Source organism: Vanessa cardui, chromosome 11 (assembly GCF_905220365.1).
Source record: "Vanessa cardui chromosome 11, ilVanCard2.1, whole genome shotgun sequence".
In the NCBI taxonomy this organism is placed as follows: domain Eukaryota; kingdom Metazoa; phylum Arthropoda; class Insecta; order Lepidoptera; family Nymphalidae; genus Vanessa; species Vanessa cardui.
The window spans coordinates 9,902,614-9,923,621 of record NC_061133.1 but is presented as its reverse complement, the minus strand read 5'-3'; positions in this window follow the sequence as shown (position 1 = coordinate 9,923,621).

Genomic DNA, 21,008 nt, shown 5'->3' with positions numbered 1-21,008 from the left:
GTCGTGTTTTATATTTAAACTTGCATTTCATAGGATTCACTTCGGCCCCGCGTACTCTACTTATGCGCATTACATTATTTACATAAAACCAGTTAAGAGCAATCCGGAGTCATCCATAGAAGGTTCCTTACTTTCAAAATATAATTTTTGATTTTGTAGTCTTTGTCCAACAGCAAAAAGAATATGTGAAAACTCTCAGGTCAATCGTAGTGAAACTTATGTAGATTAAACGATTATAAGATTCATACAAAACTACTAAGTACTAACTTTCAAAATTGAAGAAGCTTATCTTTAACTTGTAATAATGAAGAGTATGGAAATATCCCAGCGCTGGAGAAATGATATAGAACAAAACCTAAGTTTCACAGAATTTTAAATGTCGAATCGAAAAATATATTTATCAAATTTTCAATATGACGTTATAGACATTTGTGCCCAAAAAAACAGATACATAAACAGACGGACCGACAGCGTGGAGTTTCATTTTTTCATATTAAACGGAACTCTATAAGCCAGTGTTAACATTTAAAAAATCACTACCCGCTACAATTAACATTTTTGAATTTGTTACTATTTATCGATGCAATGGTTAATCGATGAATTATATAATCCATCAAACATTGAAGAACAATATTTTATGTAGGTACGTTAACTAATTACGAAAAGAAAGTGATTTGGTAGGTCAAAAATCATTCACTTCCTACGTGCAACGAATGAGAACAAAGAGACAAAACCCGGTTGAGAACAGAAATCTGATTGGTGAACATATTGTACACATGGGATATCTACCAATCAGCGTTGAAGCAATGTAGTGTAAGAAGTTTTAAAGCCGTCCTCTTATTGGGAGAAACTGGTTTTGTCTAACAACAACAAACAACAAAAACAGCCTGTAAATTCCCACTGCTGGGCTAACGGCCTCCTCTCCCTTTGAGGAGAAGGTTTGGAACATATTCCACCACGCTGTTCCAATGCGGGTTGGTGGAATACACATGTGGCAGAATTTTTTTGAAATTTGTCACATGCATGTTTCTTCACGATGTTTTCCTTCACCGCGGAGTACGAGATGAATTATAAAGACAAATTAAGCACATGAATCAGCGGTGCTTGCCTGGGTTTGAACCCGCAATCATTGAATTAAGATGCACTCGTTCTAACCACTGGGCCATTTGTCTAAAGGTGTTTGATATTAATTAGCTTTTGATTGTACTTGTCGTTTCAGTACTTTTCAACGGTATAAGTTTTCAGACAATGACATATCATAAAAAACTAACAAATTTGTCTTCCAATTTAAACTGTATTGAAGCTTATTTCTGTCGTTTCACAATGAACAGTTAAAAATGTGAAGGGTTATGACTGCAGTAAATATTTGTTATTACTAAAACAACATTCAACACTACGATAAATCTATCGTCATCCAAAATAATAAAACATGCAAAATTAAAACAGTTCATATAATTGCCAAGCTTTTATTACATGTAATGTTCAAGATAAAAAATAATGAAATTATATGCAAATTTAACGATTAAAAAAAACGATACGAGCTCATATTAACGAATGCACGCGACACAATACTGTTAATGTAACTGCGGCAAAATTTGTAAAGCAAACAAATATAATCCGAACGTTTCGCATTACCTATTAACTAACCATAAACCTGAACGTAACTGTCGGTTTATAGACACGATGATCAGGTGAAAACATTTTCGTGCAATTAACGTCCTTTTTACTAAAGAAATAAGAGTCTTGTTTTGTGCGTGAGTTTACTGTTTATAAGTAAACATTTTGCCAGTGCCAGGGAGCCAGATAGAGGTATGCTATTAATAAATACAGATTTGTTTTCTTGCTAATGCGTGAAGTGCTGTTACGTGGGCAGAGGCCCGGGTCGCGTTTGTGACATCAAGCGAATCACCTATGACATTATTTAAGCTAACTAATCACAATATCTATTATTATTATTACCTTCTATTTATGTCCTTCCAATCGATTTCAATTATGCTGACTGTTTTAAAGAGTGATATTAATTGCGCAGAAGTGAGCGCGCAAATGTAGGTAAAACGTCCTAGGCGAATGAGTTAACACTGTCAACTTCCATGCCTCGAAATTATGAGAAGTACTTGGCAAAAAAACCATTGATTTTTAATGAAAACCCAGAACCACTTACAAGTTTGCGAACCCCTAAGTTCATCTATTAAACCTATAATACAGTCCGTTTAAAAAATTTGTTAAGGTCACATGATTTTTGTTCAATTGGCAACCCACAACAGCAATATACTCGTATAGAACTGCTATCCGTTATTACTCCATCCCTATTAAATTTATTCCATACTTTATAAATGTGTCTTCCAGAGGCAACCTCTCGGTTCAATTTCATGAAGATCGATTCAGTTGTTTTCATGAGGTGGCAGATTAATAAGCAGTCATTCGAAATTATAATTTTAAAATAATCTTGGTTACTTTAATATTGCCTAAAACTGCAATTCCTTTTTATTGGAAGTTTATTTAAACGTTGCTGCAATGAGTACTGATAAATACTATCATACATATATATTCCTTTCTAAACCTCAAATGTTATAATCCCAGGAGTTTTAGACTAGAGACAAAGTTTTATTGAGACACATTTCCAAATATCACTCAAGTATTGTTTTATAATGCTCAATATCTATAATCAAACTGGGACAACCTATCTGACATTCGTTCCATTCCGTATATTCATTCCGAATATATGAAAACCCGAATCCTCTATCCAAGTCGTAAATGTCGTATGATAATATAGGACATTTCACTCCTGCGCTAATTGAATCAGGCATTTATTATTGCTGATAGAGACTGTGTAATAAGTGCAAGACATTTAGTGCTGATGTTATTAGGAATCCATGTTTACAGAAACTAAATTCTGGTCAAACTTTCCCTTTCGGCCGCCTATTTCTGGTATGTCTAGCGTTAAGCGCTCTCAGACTGGGATCTTTTGGAGACGTCACCGGAATTGTTTCACGTCGGCTCTCATGCGTAGGCTGGCTTCTTTTTTTTAATTTTGGCTGACAGCCAGTTGTTTTGGCGGTCTTTGTCAATGTTGGATTTATTAATACTTTGCATTGTCGCTCTTCTGGCTAGTCTGAACGGTTGTCCTTTTAGCGAAATTCGCTAGTGACGATAATAGTGACCTACAATTTGTATTGTGTGACCTATTTCGTTGTGCTTCATTTTTTTATACAAATAACATCTCGTTTTTAGAAACTATCCAGTTAAAGATATTTTTGGGTATGTTTATATATCTCCAAACAAAAAAAAAAAAACAAAACATTCCACTTTTGTGGGCCTTCAGCTAATCTAAGTTTGTATACAACAACAACAGCTATAAATTTCCACTGCTGGGCTAAAGGCCTCCACACTCTTTGAGGAAAAGGTTTGCAACATATTCCACCACGCTGTACCAATGCGGATTGGTGGAATATACATGTGGCAGAATGTCTATGAAATTTGTCACATGCAGGTTTCCTCACGATGTTTTCCTTCATCGCTGAGCACGAGATGAATTATAAAGACAAATTAAGTACATGAATCAGCGGTGCTTGCTTGGTTTTATACCCGCAATCGTCGGTTAAGATGCACGCGTTCTAACCACTGGGCCATCTCGACTCTAAGTTTGTATTCCTTGGTCTATTTCGCTCTCGTAATCCAAATCGAACCAGTTGATAAAATCAGGTCAATCAAAACTGCGTCATACCGTCTGGTATTTGAAAAATGTAATTATTTGTATGTTGGTCGCAAGTAGCCGAAATAAACTGTATGCGACTGTCGTTGCCAGATTCCCGGCGCGTGCGCGTCTCCCTGCCAGCAGCGACTCGCAACCGCTATGTCTTGCGATTACGCATACCATTTATTAAGTACTCATTATCACCCGTGATACTGAGCACTTAATAAATGATATGCGCTTGCATGCAAAGCGCTTTATATACATCATTAAACTTCACACTAAACATACTATTTATACTTGATTTAAAGTTTATTACACATTTAATTAATTGCTAAAGATACGTATACAAAACGATTATATCAATAGACACAATCAACGGTGTATAAATTAAAAAGCATTTAAAAATTCAATGGGAAATATAAATTTTAATATCATTCCAATGCAATATGCGGGTACGAACGCCATTAAAGTTATTCGAAGAGATATCATTCATATCTAATAAAATTTAAGTACGCTCGTCATAATTGCTACCAACCTTGCCATCCCTCATGATTTTCTTTGCCATTCGTTTAATTAACGTTTTGCGTTTAAACACTTATTAGTTTTATGCAAAATAGTGTAAATATCACCTCGCGTGTGAGTAATGCGAATGTAATGAAGGTGAAATAAATCTAAATATAATTTACAATGCGCTTATAAGCAAGGAGCAAGATTTAGATGCAAATAAACGATATTGTAAGTTATATTTGATAGCTTTAGCAATTACATTTGAGAAATCTTGTATTATTTAATCTTCATAGCGATTTTCATTTTATTTGAGGGTTCTTAAGCTTTTTTTAAGATCTGTCTACCCTCTTTTGTGTGATATTTTATTTTTAATTTAATTTAATTTATTTAATTTATTTTATCTTTACTTTGTTATCTCTGTACGCTTCTTTTATAATTGTTTTATTTTATATAGTTTCTCAGTAAGTGAAATATATGTATTTCTTTTGAGGAATTAATAAAGTTCTTAAACCACTTTCAGGGTTTTATTCGAATGCCAAATACGGTTCTATAGAAACGAATGTTTTTTCCTTTGCGATATATTTTCCGTTTTTTTTTTTTTTTTTTTTTAGTTTTTTTACTATCTATACCAAGAAGGTTTAGAAGCTGGACGTAAATGGGGCCCTGATAGTAATTGGTCATCGACAACCCATATAGTATGACGTAAGATATATAAACCGTTATATTACTGTGCCAATGTAAGGAAGTTAAGATGTTAGGTCCCTTATTGCTATGGTAACAACTGGCTCTCCCACCCTTAAAATCAGGACCCAAAACTACTAAGTATTGCTATTTGGCGGTCAAATAGGAGATTCGTGTGTATTTCCCAGCTGGGGAAAAGTCCTATCAGCTATTGCCGCGTTACTCATGTAACTATTTTTTATGTATATTACAATATATCAATATTGTTAAGAATTTAATTTCAATTGTCAATTTTTTTTTCAAACTGTTACATAACTCATGATGATTTATTAATGATACGTTTAATAAAGTTTACAAGACATTATTTATAGAAGAACTCGGCGTGCGTGTCACTTTGATTATTTATATGCGTGTCTGTCCTTATGATTTGGCCGCATAAACACGGAAGTTGTATCGCTGGCGTACTAGACGAACAGAACAACACATTATTTGAGAACCTTTACGAAATTATGAATGAAATTATTCGATGATATTTATATTTCATGAAAAGTTGCTGAGGTTTTACAACTAATTAATAAGAAACCTTGACCTTACTTTGTTTTGTACAACAAAGAAAGTTACTTCCGTATCCTTGACAATGCTTTACATATTTGCAAATAACTTTGACATTTACAGCTAATTCCAACAAACGTAGAAACTTTTTAATTATACTTATTGCCGAACGTCATAGATTATTTAAGGATTCAAACCCAGACAAGTACTGAATTTTCAGGTGCTATATTTGAAACATGAAGATGGTGGACAACGGTGATTTAAAAAAAAGCGTGAGAAAACCTGCATGTGTCTAATTTCAACGAAATTCTGCCACATGTGATTCCAACCGACTATGGAGCAGCGTGGTGGAATATAATCCTAGCCTTCTCCTCAAACAATGAGGAGGCCTTAGTCCAACAGTGCTTACAGGCTGTTACTATGTATTATATATTAAGTGGTCAGTTTACTACAAACAGCGGGATTTAAGATGCAATACAATTTTGGTTTCTAATTACATTGGCGCATTAATTGTACAAACTGGAACAGATCAATACATATTATAGCTGGTGGGAAGCACAATAACCAGTAGTAGTACCACCTGGAATATGTTCCATACCTTCTCATCAAAGGGAGAGGAGGCCTTTAGTCCAGCAGTGGGAATTTACAGGTTGTTGTTGTTGTTGTTGTACCACCAAGACGAACGTGCAGCAAAATCCTACCTATATAAAAATTACTTGCATTATTATAAAAAAGTTCTTTTTAAAAACTAACTAATATAACATTAAGGAAAGCGTGTTTTCCACGTTAAGTTAATTCAAGGCTTTCATAATTTCTTTAGTTTACTTCAAACATGCATGTTTCAAATTATTGCAAATTTTCTGAAAATTATAATATCAATGTCGTGTCTATGAATTTGTCTCAACCATGCGACGGTTATAGGCTTCGTTTTTTTTATAATTAGTTTTCTTTTAACACTATTGGATTTTGGAAGTTTTTTTAATTATCATCTATTGTGTGTTTCTGTGTGTGTGTGTGAGTGTGTGTGTGTGTGTGAGAGAGTGTGTGAGTGTGCGTGTGTGAGTGAGAGTGTGTGTGTGTGTGTGTTTGTGTAGGCCTGTCTGCGATGGTACTATCAACTCATCAGACATTATATCGCCAAACAGAACTTAGTATTTTTGAGTTTCAGTTTGAAAGGTGTGAAGAACCAATGTAATGTTAGGCACATAGGACATTACATCTTATTTCTTAAGATTATTGTTGCATTTTCATTGTAAGGAATCGTTAATACTATTTATCAGGGGTCCCCTTTTCCCGTGCACCAAAAATTTTTTTTTGGTTGATAGCTCAACATTAACTATAAAAACCAAACAAAAACACAAATTCATAAAAAAATCGATGCCTTATACGAAATTTAAAAGTGTACGTCAATAAGTAAACAAAGGCTATGCTGTGTTTATAAAAATAGATAAAATTTAAAGCCAGCAAGAAATATCACTCAGTGAAAAAGGTTAGAGGTAGCAGTACAGTCACACTAACAACCGCTAAATACATTAAGCATTAATATGCAAATATTTTAAATTGTTATAATATAAAAAAAAACATGTTTCACTTTTATTCAAAGAAGGTTGTCATCGTTCTTATAAATGAGAGGTAAAATTATAAATAGTATTTCTTATCAATTCGTTGCGGTTTAATAAAGATTTTATGGTAATCGAATCGAAACAGAATCGTAGCCGTTGAGACGTTTTCCTTTTCTATCTATATCTATATCAATAACTAAAATTGGCTCTCCGTTACGCTGAGATTAATTTTTGTGAGGAACTGTCGAAGTTGGATCGGAAAAGAATAGGGAACGTATCATTATCGTTATAACTGAGTAGAATTGGGCCCCTGGTTGACATAGATTAACTATGTCTTGATAATTACAAATAAAATAGAGAGAATGATTTATCCCTGTGTTGTAGTTTTATTTTTTTGTAGTGAGTGTTTTCAATAAATAATCACTGATATGAGAAAAAGGAATAGAATCAATTATTGTAAGTATTATTAATATGAATTTAATGCGTGTTGGGAAATACACGTGTAAGATTTCCTTTGACAGATGTAGGTTTTCTTAAGATATGTTCCACTAAATAAGAAATAAGAAATTAGTACTGTCCCATTATGAAAATGACCTCTATCAGGTGTCTTTAATCAAATCAAAATATTATTCAAGTAAGGCCTTAAAATAAGTTATGAATCATTGTGTTACACGTGTATTGAATTAAATGAAAACAGTCGCGTATATTTTCCACCACTTTAATTAAACAATAGATTATTATCAAATACTATTCAATCTAAATAAATCCTGCCTGACAAACTTATGTTGAGCCTTATTTATGATTTTTATATCAATATATTTATTAAGAGTCCAAGTTAAAAATAGTTATGATATCTTGGTAACGAAATCTCGAACCACATGTCATAAAAATACGAGTAAGTAATGTTGTTGCTGACTGTACCGGAGTACCTTTCATATTACTTCGAACTGACAATGCACCTTCTACAACGTAAACGATCAGAAAATCAGTCGATGGATTGAACTTTAAAATTCTAGCAATGCCTGCAACGACAGCTGATTGGCAAGCGTTTGAATTATATATTGTTTATTTTATGTCCTTAAATCTTTAAAAAATAAAACACAATTTTCATTACTTTTCATTATGTGTACAACGGTAACATGGCAGCCTGTTGTTCGATATTATCATTTATATTTCTCGTGATTGTTTTTCTTAGATAAATATTTTCAATATGTATCGAAATGAGATCGTAACAAGCTTGTATTCTCAGTCTAATTTACATAGTATTCCAATGTTTGCCTTGTTTGTTTTTTCACATTCGATGTTATTCGATGTTATTGTATTTGGTGGTAGGGCTTTGAACAAGCCCGTCTGGGAAGATACCACCCACTCATCAGTTATTCTACCGCCAAATAACAGTACTCAGTATTGTTGTGTTCCGGTTTGAAGGGTGAGTGAGCCAGTGTAACTACAGGCACAAGGGCCATAACATCTTAGTTCCCTGGGTTTGTGGCACATTGACGATGTAAGGAATAGTTAATATTTCTTACAGCGTCATTGTCTATTGGTGATGGTGATCACTTACAATCACGTGGCCCATATGCTCGTCCGTCAACCTATACTACAAAAAAATATTGTTGTTATAGACATCGCCTTATATGTATATGTATATTGCTCTACCATGCTAGTCAGTTTTGTTACACTTGGTCATGTTCTCGTATACCTAAATATATTATTTGAAATTACCTATTTGAAAATGCGAAAAATATATTGTGAATTATTGTAATCAGTGTAGATTATGAGTTTAAAAATGGTTATTTACTAACGAAACTTGAAAATAATACTTAATTTATTCAAAAATCAATAAATAAAAATGCATTTTTTCAAACGTTTGTCACGTGACACAAAACGCTCCTGATTGGCCGGGCTTATGATGAAGTCACTTTCTTGTAAACTTTGCTTTTCTACTATATGTACCACAGATTAAAATACAGCAAAGTGACGTCACCGACCCCATTGCAGAGCCATATTGTCCAAGTAGCGTTTTCGCGCGTTATTTAAATATGGATTTTTTAATGTGATATTTTTCGGCAAATATGTACTAGATTTTAAAAAAATCTACTTTTACTGGGTTCCTTAACCTCTACTAAATAATATAAAATGGATTTTAACAACCAGTCAAATAGTCTAATGAAATGTTATCCAAAGCGAGAACCACCTTCTACTCCAATTTTAAGACATTCTTTGTTTAGGTCTATGTATTGCTTTTGGCCCTAATAGTCTCTAGAGCGGCATTGGTTAGGAAGACGAACTACAATAGTTAATCTCGAGGGCCCACTTGAAGGCTCTGGGTACGCCTGTCATAGGGATACTAGATCTCGGCTTAGGACATGGAGTACTATTCTATATATTTACTATTCTAGAACCCAATAACTTCTATTAAATCTACCAATGAGGTTCATTTTATTTTTATAAATAGAAAAATATATGTTTGCTCACAAAATGTGGATAGTCTTTTATCTAATTAATATAAAAAATATTTTTTTATTAGATTTTTCTTCGTATGTTAATCGGTCAATCTGAACATATTATATAGAACCTTACCTTAATCGTTCATAATAAAAATAAAACATTCGCATTACCTGTCGTTGTATAAACGCTTATAAATTAATTCTGCCCGAAAAAATGTCTTGATGCAACAACGATAAAAATAAAATATGTTTCGGTGAAGTTACCAAGGACGACACTAATCACCGAAGACTACTTGAGTCAAGGTTTCCGCTTTCTGCCATTCCACACAAATATTAATAATATCCGAAATATTTTTCATACAGAGCTTAATCATTATCATCATTACACAGTATAAAACATAGTCGCTTGCCGCTATCTGTGCATATGTGTGCTTAGATCTTTAAAATTACGCAACGAATTTTGATGCGGTTTTTTTAACAGATAGGGTGATTCGAGAGGAAGGTTTTTGTATATAATACATGGACAATATAGAATGTACGTTGTGTGAATAAGAATGTACGGAAATTTAGTATCAGCTTTGCACCCATTCGTAGCCGGGGCGGGTCGCTAGTTAATAATAAACTAGCAATAGAATAACTATAATATATTGACCCATAGTAATGTCATAAATTACTATCTCTTATTATGTATTCAAGTACAACTAATAACTTCTGTATTAGTGTGAGTCTTCAAAATGACCGAAGTAGGCACTATTTACATACCGTCTACGGAGCATGCTAGCATTTAACTATTAATGTTAATATAATTTCAAATATTGTTATATTATGACCAAATAACATAAAATCATTGTAAATTATAACCTATGTGTTAATCTGATTTATAACCTATATTACTGTAAAATTTTAACAAAATCTGTTTAGTAGTTTTTTCGTGAAAGAGCAACAAACATACATACATCCATTGTCAAAAACTTCCGCATTTATAATATTAGTAGGACGTAAGCCGATTTTTGTCCAGTGATTATGGGACGATAGCTGTACATACAAATTTTAATCTCAGCCATAGATGTGCAGATATTATATAAAGATATTTTTTGATTCAAATGTACTAAATTGTTGCAATTTGAGAAAGATCGAATAGAGAGCGGAAATAGATACTGGCCGGATAGAGATAGGAAATACGGGTTCAAGACAAAAAAAAAAACGTAAACAAAATTAAAGATTCCAATTCTATTGAATAAACGTGAAATTTCGCAGAAGACCCACTAGTAAGTACTATATTTTGATATCTGTTGTTTGAATACTATGTGAGAGTTCATACACCTGAAAGGTATGTTAGGAATTCTTGCGTGAGATGTTCGAAATTTGAAGCCAAGGACGACAGCAAATGAGACCGCCTGCGTGACCCAAGGTTTTCCCGACACAGACCCTAATGTCTGTTTGGTATTATTAGTAGCGAAGGGTGAAATATTTTGTCATCCTTAAAGAGGTTTAGGGCGCATTGTTATTTCCTTTTTTTCTTTTTTATTATTATCAATGGCAACGTCAATAAATAATTTAATTCGACATATTAAGTGACGTTTGTGGTTACCACTTTAATTCTAAGCATTTTAGTGTAAAGTTACACCTTAGTTACGTGTTTACTGTATAACTTCAACCTTCCTCTAGAAATAGACTATTATAACTGGAAAACAATAATTATTCGAAATAGACGTGTAGTTTCTGATATTAACGCATTCAACCAACAAAACGCTTTAGCTTTATTATCTTTCGCTGAAGTCGCATAATGATTTTAATCAATTCAATGTTGATTAATTCATCTTTCAGCTTGGACCAAATACTTGGCAGAGTAATCCAGTTATGGGGTGAGTCCTCTTCTGCTTTGAGATTGGTTATTCCAAGACACTACTAAAATACGAGTTGGAGCATGCTCATTAAAATAATATTAAAAGTAAGGCTTAATTAGTAATGAATACAGTAATCTTGGACTATTTATTATAATCAAAGTTACGAGCTAGGAACCGAGGCGGGGTAACTAAGTCTAATGAAAGGTGTTAGCGAAAGGAAATTACTAATTAATTTTATTAATATATCAATATTGTTAAGAATTTAATTTCAATTGTCAATTGTTTTTTCAAACTGTTACATAACTCATGATGATTTATTAATGATACGTTTAATAAAGTTTACAAGACATTATTTATAGAAGAACTCGGCGTGCGTGTCACTTTGATTATTTATATGCGTGTCTGTCCTTATGATTTGGCCGCATAAACACGGAAGTTGTGTCGCTGGCGTACTAGACGAACAGAACAACACATTATTTGAGAACCTTTACGAAATTATGAATGAAATTTTTCGATGATATTTTTATTTCATGGAAAGTTACTGAGGTTTCACAACTAATTAATAAGAAACCTTGACCTTACTTTGTTTTGTACAACAAAGAAAGTTACTTCCGCATCCTTGACAATGCTTTACATATTTGCAAATAACTTTGACATTTACTAATTCCAACAAACGTAGAAACTTTTTAATTATACTTATTGCCGAACGTCATAGATTTTTTAAGGGACGAAATAATCGATGCAAAATCTGGAAGACATTGAGTGGGGAAGAGCGCGTACATTAACCGATGATTGCAGATTCAAACCCAGACAAGTACTGAATTTTCAGGTGCTATATTTGAAACATGAAGATGGTGGACAACGGTGATTTAAAAAAAAGCGTGAGAAAACCTGCATGTGTCTAATTTAAACGAAATTCTGCCACATGTGATTCCAACCGACTATGGAGCAGCGTGGTGAAATATGCTCCTAGCCTTATCCTCAAACAATGAGGAGGCCTTAGCCCAACAGTGCTTACAGGCTGTTACTATGTATTATATATTAAGTGGTCAGTTTACTACAAACAGCGGGATTTAAGATGCAATACAATTTTGCTTTCTAATTACATTGGCGCAGTAATTGTACAAACTGGAACAGATCAATACATATTATAGTTGGTGGGAAGCACAATAACCAGTAGTAGTACCACCTGGAATATGTTCCATACCTTCTCCTCAAAAAGGGAGAGGAGGCCTTTAGTCCAGCAGTGGGAATTTACAGGTTGTTGTTGTTGTTGTTGTACCACCAAGACGAACGTGCAGCAAAATCCTACCTATATAAAAATTACATGCATTATTATAAAAAAGTTCTTTTTAAAAACTTACTAATATAACATTAAGGAAAGCGTGTTTTCCACGTTAAGTTAATTCAAGGCTTTCATAATTTCTTTAGTTTACTTCAAACATGCATGTTTCAAATTATTGCAAATTTTCTGAAAATTATATTATCCAATGTCGTGTCTATGAATTTGTCTCAACCATGCGACGGTTATAGGCTTCGTTTTTTTTATAATTAGTTTTCTTTTAACACTATTGGATTTTGGAAGTTTTTTTAATTATCATCTATTGTGTGTTTCTGTGTGTGTGTGTGAGTGTGTGTGTGTGTGTGTGAGAGAGTGTGTGAGTGTGTGTGTGTGAGTTAGAGTGTGTGTGTGTGTGTGTGTGTTTGTGTAGGCCTGTCTGCGATGGTACTATCAACTCATCAGACATTATATCGCCAAACAGAATTACTTAGTATTTTTGAGTTTCAGTTTGAAAGGTGTGAAGAACCAATGTAATGTTAGGCACATAGGACATTACATCTTATTTCTTAAGATTATTGTTGCATTTTCATTGTAAGGAATCGTTAATACTATTTATCAGGGGTCCCCTTTTCCCGTCCACCAAAAATTTTCTTTTGGTTGATAGCTCAACATTAACTATAAAAACCAAACAAAAACACAAATTCATAAAAAAATCGATGCCTTATACGAAATTTAAAAGTGTACGTCAATAAGTAAACAAAGGCTATGCTGTGTTTATAAAAATAGATAAAATTTAAAGCCAGCAAGAAATATCACTCAGTGAAAAAGGTTAGAGGTAGCAGTACAGTCACACTCACAACCACTAAATACATTAAGCATTAATATGCAAATATTTTAAATTGTTATAATACAAAAAAAACATGTTTCACTTTTATTCAAAGAAGGTTGTCATCGTTCTTATAAATGAGAGGTAAAATTATAAATAGTATTTCTTATCAATTCGTTGCGGTTTAATAAAGATTTTATGGTAATCGAATCGAAACAGAATCGTAGCCGTTGAGACGTTTTCCTTTTCTATCTATATCTATATCAATAACTAAAATTGGCTCTCCGTTACGCTGAGATTAATTTTTGTGAGGAACTGTCGAAGTTGGATCGGAAAAGAATAGGGAACGTATCATTATCGTTATAACTGAGTAGAATTGGGCCCCTGGTTGACATAGATTAATTATGTCTTGATAATTACAAATAAAATATAGAGAATGATTTATCCCTGTGTTGTAGTTTTATTTTTTTGTTGTGAGTGTTTTCAATAAACAATCACTGATATGAGGAAAAGGATTAGAATCAATTATTGTAAGTATTATTAACATGAATTTAATGCGTGTTGGGAAATACACGTGTAAGATTTCTTTTGACAGATGTAGGTTTTCTTAAGATATGTTCCATTAAACATGAAATGAGGAATACGTACTGTCCCATGATGAAAATGATCTTTATCAGGTGTCTTAAATCAAATCAAAATATTATTCAAGTAAGGCCTTAAAATAAGCTATGAATCATTGTGTTACACGTGTATTGAATTAAATGAAAACAGTCGTGTATATTTTCCACCACTTTAATTAAACAATAGATTATTATCAAATACTATTCAATCTAAATAAATCCTGCCTGACAAACTTGTGTTGAGCCCTATTTATGATTTTTATATCAATACATTTATTAAGAGTCCAAGTTAAAAATAGTTATGATATCTTGGTAACGAAATCTCGAACCACATATCACAAAAATACGTGTAAGAAATGTTGTTGCTGACTGTACCAGAGTACCTTTCATATTACTTCGAACTGACAATGCACCTTCTACAACGTAAACGATCAGAAAATCAGTCGATGGATTGAACTTTAAAATTCTAGCAATGCCTGCAACGACAGCTGATTGGCAAGCGTTTGAATTATATATTGTTTATTTTATGTCCTATGATTAAATCTTTAAAAAATAAAACACAATTTTCATTACTTTTCATTATGTGTACAACGGTAACATGGCAGCCTGTTGTTCGATATTATCATTTATATTTCTCGTGATTGTGTTTCTTAGATAAATATTTTCAATATGTATCGAAATGAGATCGTAACAAGCTTGTATTCTCAGTCTAATTTACATAGTATTCCAATGTTTGCCTTGTTTGTTTTTTCACATTCGATGTTATTCGATGTTATTGTATTTGGTGGTAGGGCTTTGAACAAGCCCGTCTGGGAAGATACCACCCACTCATCAGTTATTCTACCGCCAAATAACAGTACTCAGTATTGTTGTGTTCCGGTTTGAAGGGTGAGTGAGCCAGTGTAACTACAGGCACAAGGGACATAACATCTTATTTGCCTAGGTTAATGGCACATTGAAGATGTAAGGAATAGTTAATATTTGTCTATGGGCGATGGTGACCACTTACTATCAGATGGCCCATATGCTAGACCGCCAACCTATACTATAAAAAAAATACATATTGTTGTTATAGATATAGTTTTGTATGCATATGTATATTGCTCTACCATGCTAGTCAGTTCTGTTACAATTGGTCATGTTCTCGTATACCTAAATATAATTGAAATGTTATCCAAAGCGAGCACCTCCTTCTACTCCAATTTTAAGACATTCTTTGTTTTGGTCTATGTATTGCTTTTGGTCCTAATGGTCTCTAGAGCGGCATTGGTTAGGAAGACGAGTTAAAATCTCGAGGGCCCACTTGAAGGCTCTGAGTACGCGCGTCCTAGGGATACTAGATCTCGGCTTAGGACATGGAGTACTATTCTATATATTTACTATTCTAGAACCTTTTCATTCAATCAAGGTTCATTTTATGTTCTTACATAGAAATATATTTTTGTTCACAAAATGTGGATAATTTATTTATCTAATAAATATTAAAAGGAATACGAAGATTTTGCTTCGTATGTTAATCGGTCAATCTAAACATATTATATAGAACCTTACCTCAGTAATAGTTAGTCGTTGTATAAACGCTTATAAATTAATTCTGCCCGAAAAAATGTCTTGATGCAACAACGATAAAAATAAAATATGTTTCGGTGAAGTTACCAAGGACGACACTAATCACCGAAGACTACTTGAGTCAAGGTTTCCGCTTTCTGCCATTCCACACAAATATTAATAATATCCGAAATATTTTTCATACAGAGCTTAATCATCATCATCATTACACAGTATAAAACATAGTCGCTTACCGCTATCTGTGCATATGTGTGCTTAGATCTTTAAAATTACGCAACGAATTTTGATGCGGTTTTTTTAACAGATAGGGTGATTCGAGAGGAAGGTTTTTGTATATAATACATGGACAATATAGAATGTACGTTGTGTGAATAAGAATGTACGGAAATTTAGTATCTGCTTTGCACCCATGCGTAGCCGGGGCGGGTCGCTAGTTAATAATAAACTAGCAATAGAATAACTATAATATATTGACCCATAGTAATGTCATAAATTACTATCTCTTATTATGTATTCAAGTACAACTAATAACTTCTGTATTAGTGTGAGTCTTCAAAATGACCGAAGTAGGCACTATTTACATACCGTCTACAGAGCATGCTAGCATTTAACTATTAATGTTAATATAATTTGTATGTCAATGTAATTAAAGGTACAAAGGAAATAACTGTGGCTATTGTAAAAGCCTGCGGAATATAAGGCAAGCAATTAAAAGCAATTACAAGGTAGTTAGGGTCTAGCTGGCATTTCTAATACACCAGTGAAAATCGGCGACTGTTTCGGTATATTTTATGGTGCTTTATGCGGGATACGATAGGTTTGAACTCTTACAAAACACTGACTCTCAACGAATTGAGTAGATAATAATGACTATAAGAAACAATAAAACTAGCGACCCGTCCCGGCTTCGCACGGTTACTTGATATATATTATTATATTATGACCAATTAACATAAAATCATTGTAAATTATAACCTATGTGTTATTCTGATTTAAAACCTATATTACTGTAAAATTTCATCAACATCCGTTCAGTAGTTTTTTCGTGAAAGAGCAACAGACATACATACATTGTCACAAGCTTTCGCATTTATAATAATAGTAGAACTTAAGACAATTTTTGTCCAGTGATTATGGGACGATAGCTGTACATACAAATTTTAATCTCAGCCATAGATGTGCAGATATTATATAAAGATATTTTTTGATTCCAATGTACTAAATTGTTGCAATTTGACAAAGATCGAATAGAGAGCGGAAATAGTTACTGGCCGGCTAGAGATAGGAAACACGGGTTCAAGACAAAAAAAAACAAACGTAAACAAAATTAAAGATTCCAATTCTTTTGAATAAACGTGAAATTTCGCAGGAGACCCACTAGTAGATAATGAGTACTATATTTTGATGTCTGTTGTTTGAATACTATGTGAGAGTTCATACACCTGAAAGGTATGTTAGGAATTCTTGCGTGAGATGTTCGAAATTTGAAGCCAAGGACAACAGCAAATGAGACCGCCTGCGTGACCCAAGGTTCCCCCGACACAGACCCTAATGTCTGTTTGGTATTATTAGTAGCGAAGGGTGAAATATTTTGTCATCCTTAAAGAGGTTTAGGGCGCATTGTTATTTCCTTTTTTCTTTTTTATTATTATCAATGGCAACATCAATAAATAATTTAATTCAACATATTAATTGAAGTTTGTGGTTACCACTTTACTCTTTACCATTGTAGTGTAAAGTTACACCTTCATAACGTGTTTACTGTATAACTTCAACCTTCCTCTAGAAATAGACTATTATAACTGGAAAACAATAATTGTTCGAAATAGACGTGTAGTTTCTGATATTAACGCATTCAACCAACTAAACGCTTTAGCTTTATTATCTTTCGCTGAAATCGCATAATGATTTTAATTCATCCCATGATGATGAATTAATTTTCCAGCTTGAACCAAATACTTGACAGAATCCTTCCAGTTATGGGGTGAATCCTCTTCTGATTTGAGAAAAGGATTGGTTATTCCAAGACGCAACCAAAATGCGAGTTGGAGCATGCTCATTAAAATAATATTAAAAGTAAGGCTTAATTAGTAATGAATACAGTAATCTTGGACTATTTATTATAATCAAAGTTACGAGCTAGGAACCGAGGCGGGGTAACTAAGTCTGATGAAAGGTGTTAGCGAAAGGAAATTACTAATTAATTTTATTAATACCTAAAAATATTACAATATAATAACGAAAAAATGTCGAAAACAAAATTACGATTAACAAAAAGGTAGCTTAGAAGATGCTTCGGTTCCAAACAGACAACGACATATGCTCATACTTATGTTTTTAATTAATTTATTTTTAAAGAAATTAAGAAGAATAAGAACACGCTGGCTCAATTAGTAATCTTCAACATTCTAAATTATTTTAAAATTTATATTCAACTAGCTGTGCCCGCGACCATGTACGCGTTTGAGTTTAACAAAAAAAAATGTAGCCTAAATTACTCCTTAATATATCAGTTAAATGTCAGTGAAAGTTCCCTCAAAATCGGTCCAGCCGTTCCAGAGATTAGCCGGAATAAACAGACAAAAATTGAAAAAAATGTTATTTTGGCATATTATTATGTACCGTGTATACATATACATATGCATTGAGTAAAATAGGGCTATTTTAACATTACAAACAGACACCCCAATTTTATTATATGTACAGATTACTTATTGACTTCTACTACAAAGTACATTTTACACTGCCATCTAGCTGAAAGTAAAGAAAATAATATGCGAATGAAACTCGCGAGAAAATATTGTCTGAAATTTTTTGTATTGTGGTTGCGTAGAACTAGATGTCGCTACGTAACAGATGTATGAGACAAGAGGAAAATTCGTACAAACAGTAGCTGATCATGACTTTTTTTACTATTACTTATTAGTTTAAGTAAAACAGTCTGCAAGTAAAAAATTCGGCCGATCGTATGTAAATATTTCTACATTTTGTTTTTCACTCTAAATCGTCCGACTTCAATAATACGTGTTTAAATCAAATTATTTTATTACTTTTTTAGTGATCACATTGAAGTCGGTGTTATTTTTTTTTTTAATATTTGATTTTACTCTTTTTGTGTTATTTTCTCAAAATAGAAATTAAAAGTCATTATGTAAAAAATGGTTATTTGTTGATTTTTTCAAATAGCGCTGAAGCTATTTCAATAAAACTTATATCTGGTGCATGATATACCAAACAGTAACATAAAAAAAGAAATGTTTAGTGAACCTGTACTTCTCTTCATAAAAGCTACGAAGAGGAGTTTAAATCCATATATTAATATTCAAAGAACTATTTCCTAAATCCTAGTAATTGAGGACTTACACCTTCCATCATCAGCTCAGCAGTATAATATTATGATTGCCTTCAGAAAATATGTAAAACACGGTACATGTGCCTATAAAATGTGAGGGTTTTCTCGATTTCTCCAGGATCACATCATCAGAACCTGTTCTAATTAATATGGGACCAACTAGAAGGTACCACCTTTCAGACAAAAAAAGAATTTTTAAGACCGGTCCACGCGTCTTCGAGAAATCGGGGAACATACATAAAAAAAAAAGATTCCGACGAATTGACAACCTCCTCCTTTTTTGAAGTCGATTAAAAACTTGCAAACAGGTTAATAAAGACGGAAGTACATTTTAATATTGTTGTGAATTAATATGAATAATTTATTGTGGCTATCTATAATCTACATTAAATAAATGATAGTCGAAGTCTTTTTCTCCAGTCTTAGATAGATTTTTATCACCGATTTGCAAAAGTTTCAATAGTATTTGTTATTAAAGGCCAACGGATCTGCAAGGCTCCGGTGTTGCAAATGTCCATGGCGATTGTAATCAACAACAACAACAACAGCCTGTAAATTCCCACTGCTGGGCTAAAGGCCTCCTCTCCCTTTTGAGGAGAAGGTTTGGAACATATTCCACCACGCTGTTCCAATGCGGGTTGGTGGAATACACATGTGGCAGAATTTTTATGAAATTTGTCACATGCAGGTTTCCTCACGATGTTTTCCTTCACCGCTGAGCACGAGATGAATTATAAAGACAAATTAAGCACATGAATCAGCGGTGCTTGCCTGGGTTTGAACCCGTAATCATCGGTTAAGATGCACGCGTTCTAACCACTGGGCCATCTTGACTCTCAACCACTGAACCATCTCGACTCTCACTGACTCGACTGTAATCATTTTCCAAAAAAGAAAAACATTAAATATTAATTCATTTAAAATTTTACAAACTACGTTTTAATATTGCGTAAAAATAAAATTATGCTTTTCAAAAAAAGAGTACAATTTAAATTAAATAACTTGGACCTCTAACCCCTAACTAGGGCATGCGAATTAGAGGTCAGTTAGGTTAATAGACTAATTAAAAATTGTTTTTAAAATTCATGTAGATTATATAAAGTTTAGATTACAGTATCGTTCGTGTTGATTTCAACTAAACTACTTGTTCAATCAGAATAAAAACAGAGCTTAGTGATTCAATTGAAAACGTGCCAACGCTTATGATTATTGCTAGAAGCATTCAAACTTATAAGTAGGACAAACTGACAAACTTCCAGATTCATGGTATTGGCATTGCTTGATACTAAAATATTAAATACAAGCAAAATCGTCGGTAGACGTTGTCTTATTATATATTTGTATATACTTTAAAAAGTCCCATCTCTAATTAGAATTTCGTTTTTTTTTTATATTTGTATATATAAATAAGTACGAAGATATTTTCGCTTTTGTTTTAATATAAGTTGTGTCACTTCTTATTTCTTATCTCCTAAAGTTTCTTACAGAGCGACTATGTTATCCATAATACAACGAAACTAAATAATTCTTCAAGGACACATTGATGTAGTTAACATTAATTAATTACATTAACACATTAAATGAATATATGATCTTTTATACTAACTTATATTCATACTGAACATAGCTAAACCTGCGGCTTTACCGTCAATTTTAACCCCTTAGGGCGTGAATTAAAAACGTAGCTTATGCTTTTACTTGTAACTCAAACTAGATAGTTTGAGTTACAAGCGAAATTAGATAAAGTACGTCATGTAGGTAGATACCTACATGACGTACTTTATCTAAATCCGTTTAGAGGTGTAAGAGAGAAGAGTTAACAGAAAGAGCTGCTTTCGCATTTATAATATTAGTATATATATTTGTAATATTATAATATACCATTAAACATTAACTATCTTGATATAATCGATACGTAGTAGTTTTAGGGTTAACATTAGATTCTAAACTTCAGCGGAATCCTCATTTATCGTCCCTAACAAGAAGACAGTTTCGCAGTATACGCGGTTACAAAAGTTAGACAGCTAACTGATGTGGATATCTCGTCTAGTATATTTTGGCGAGTT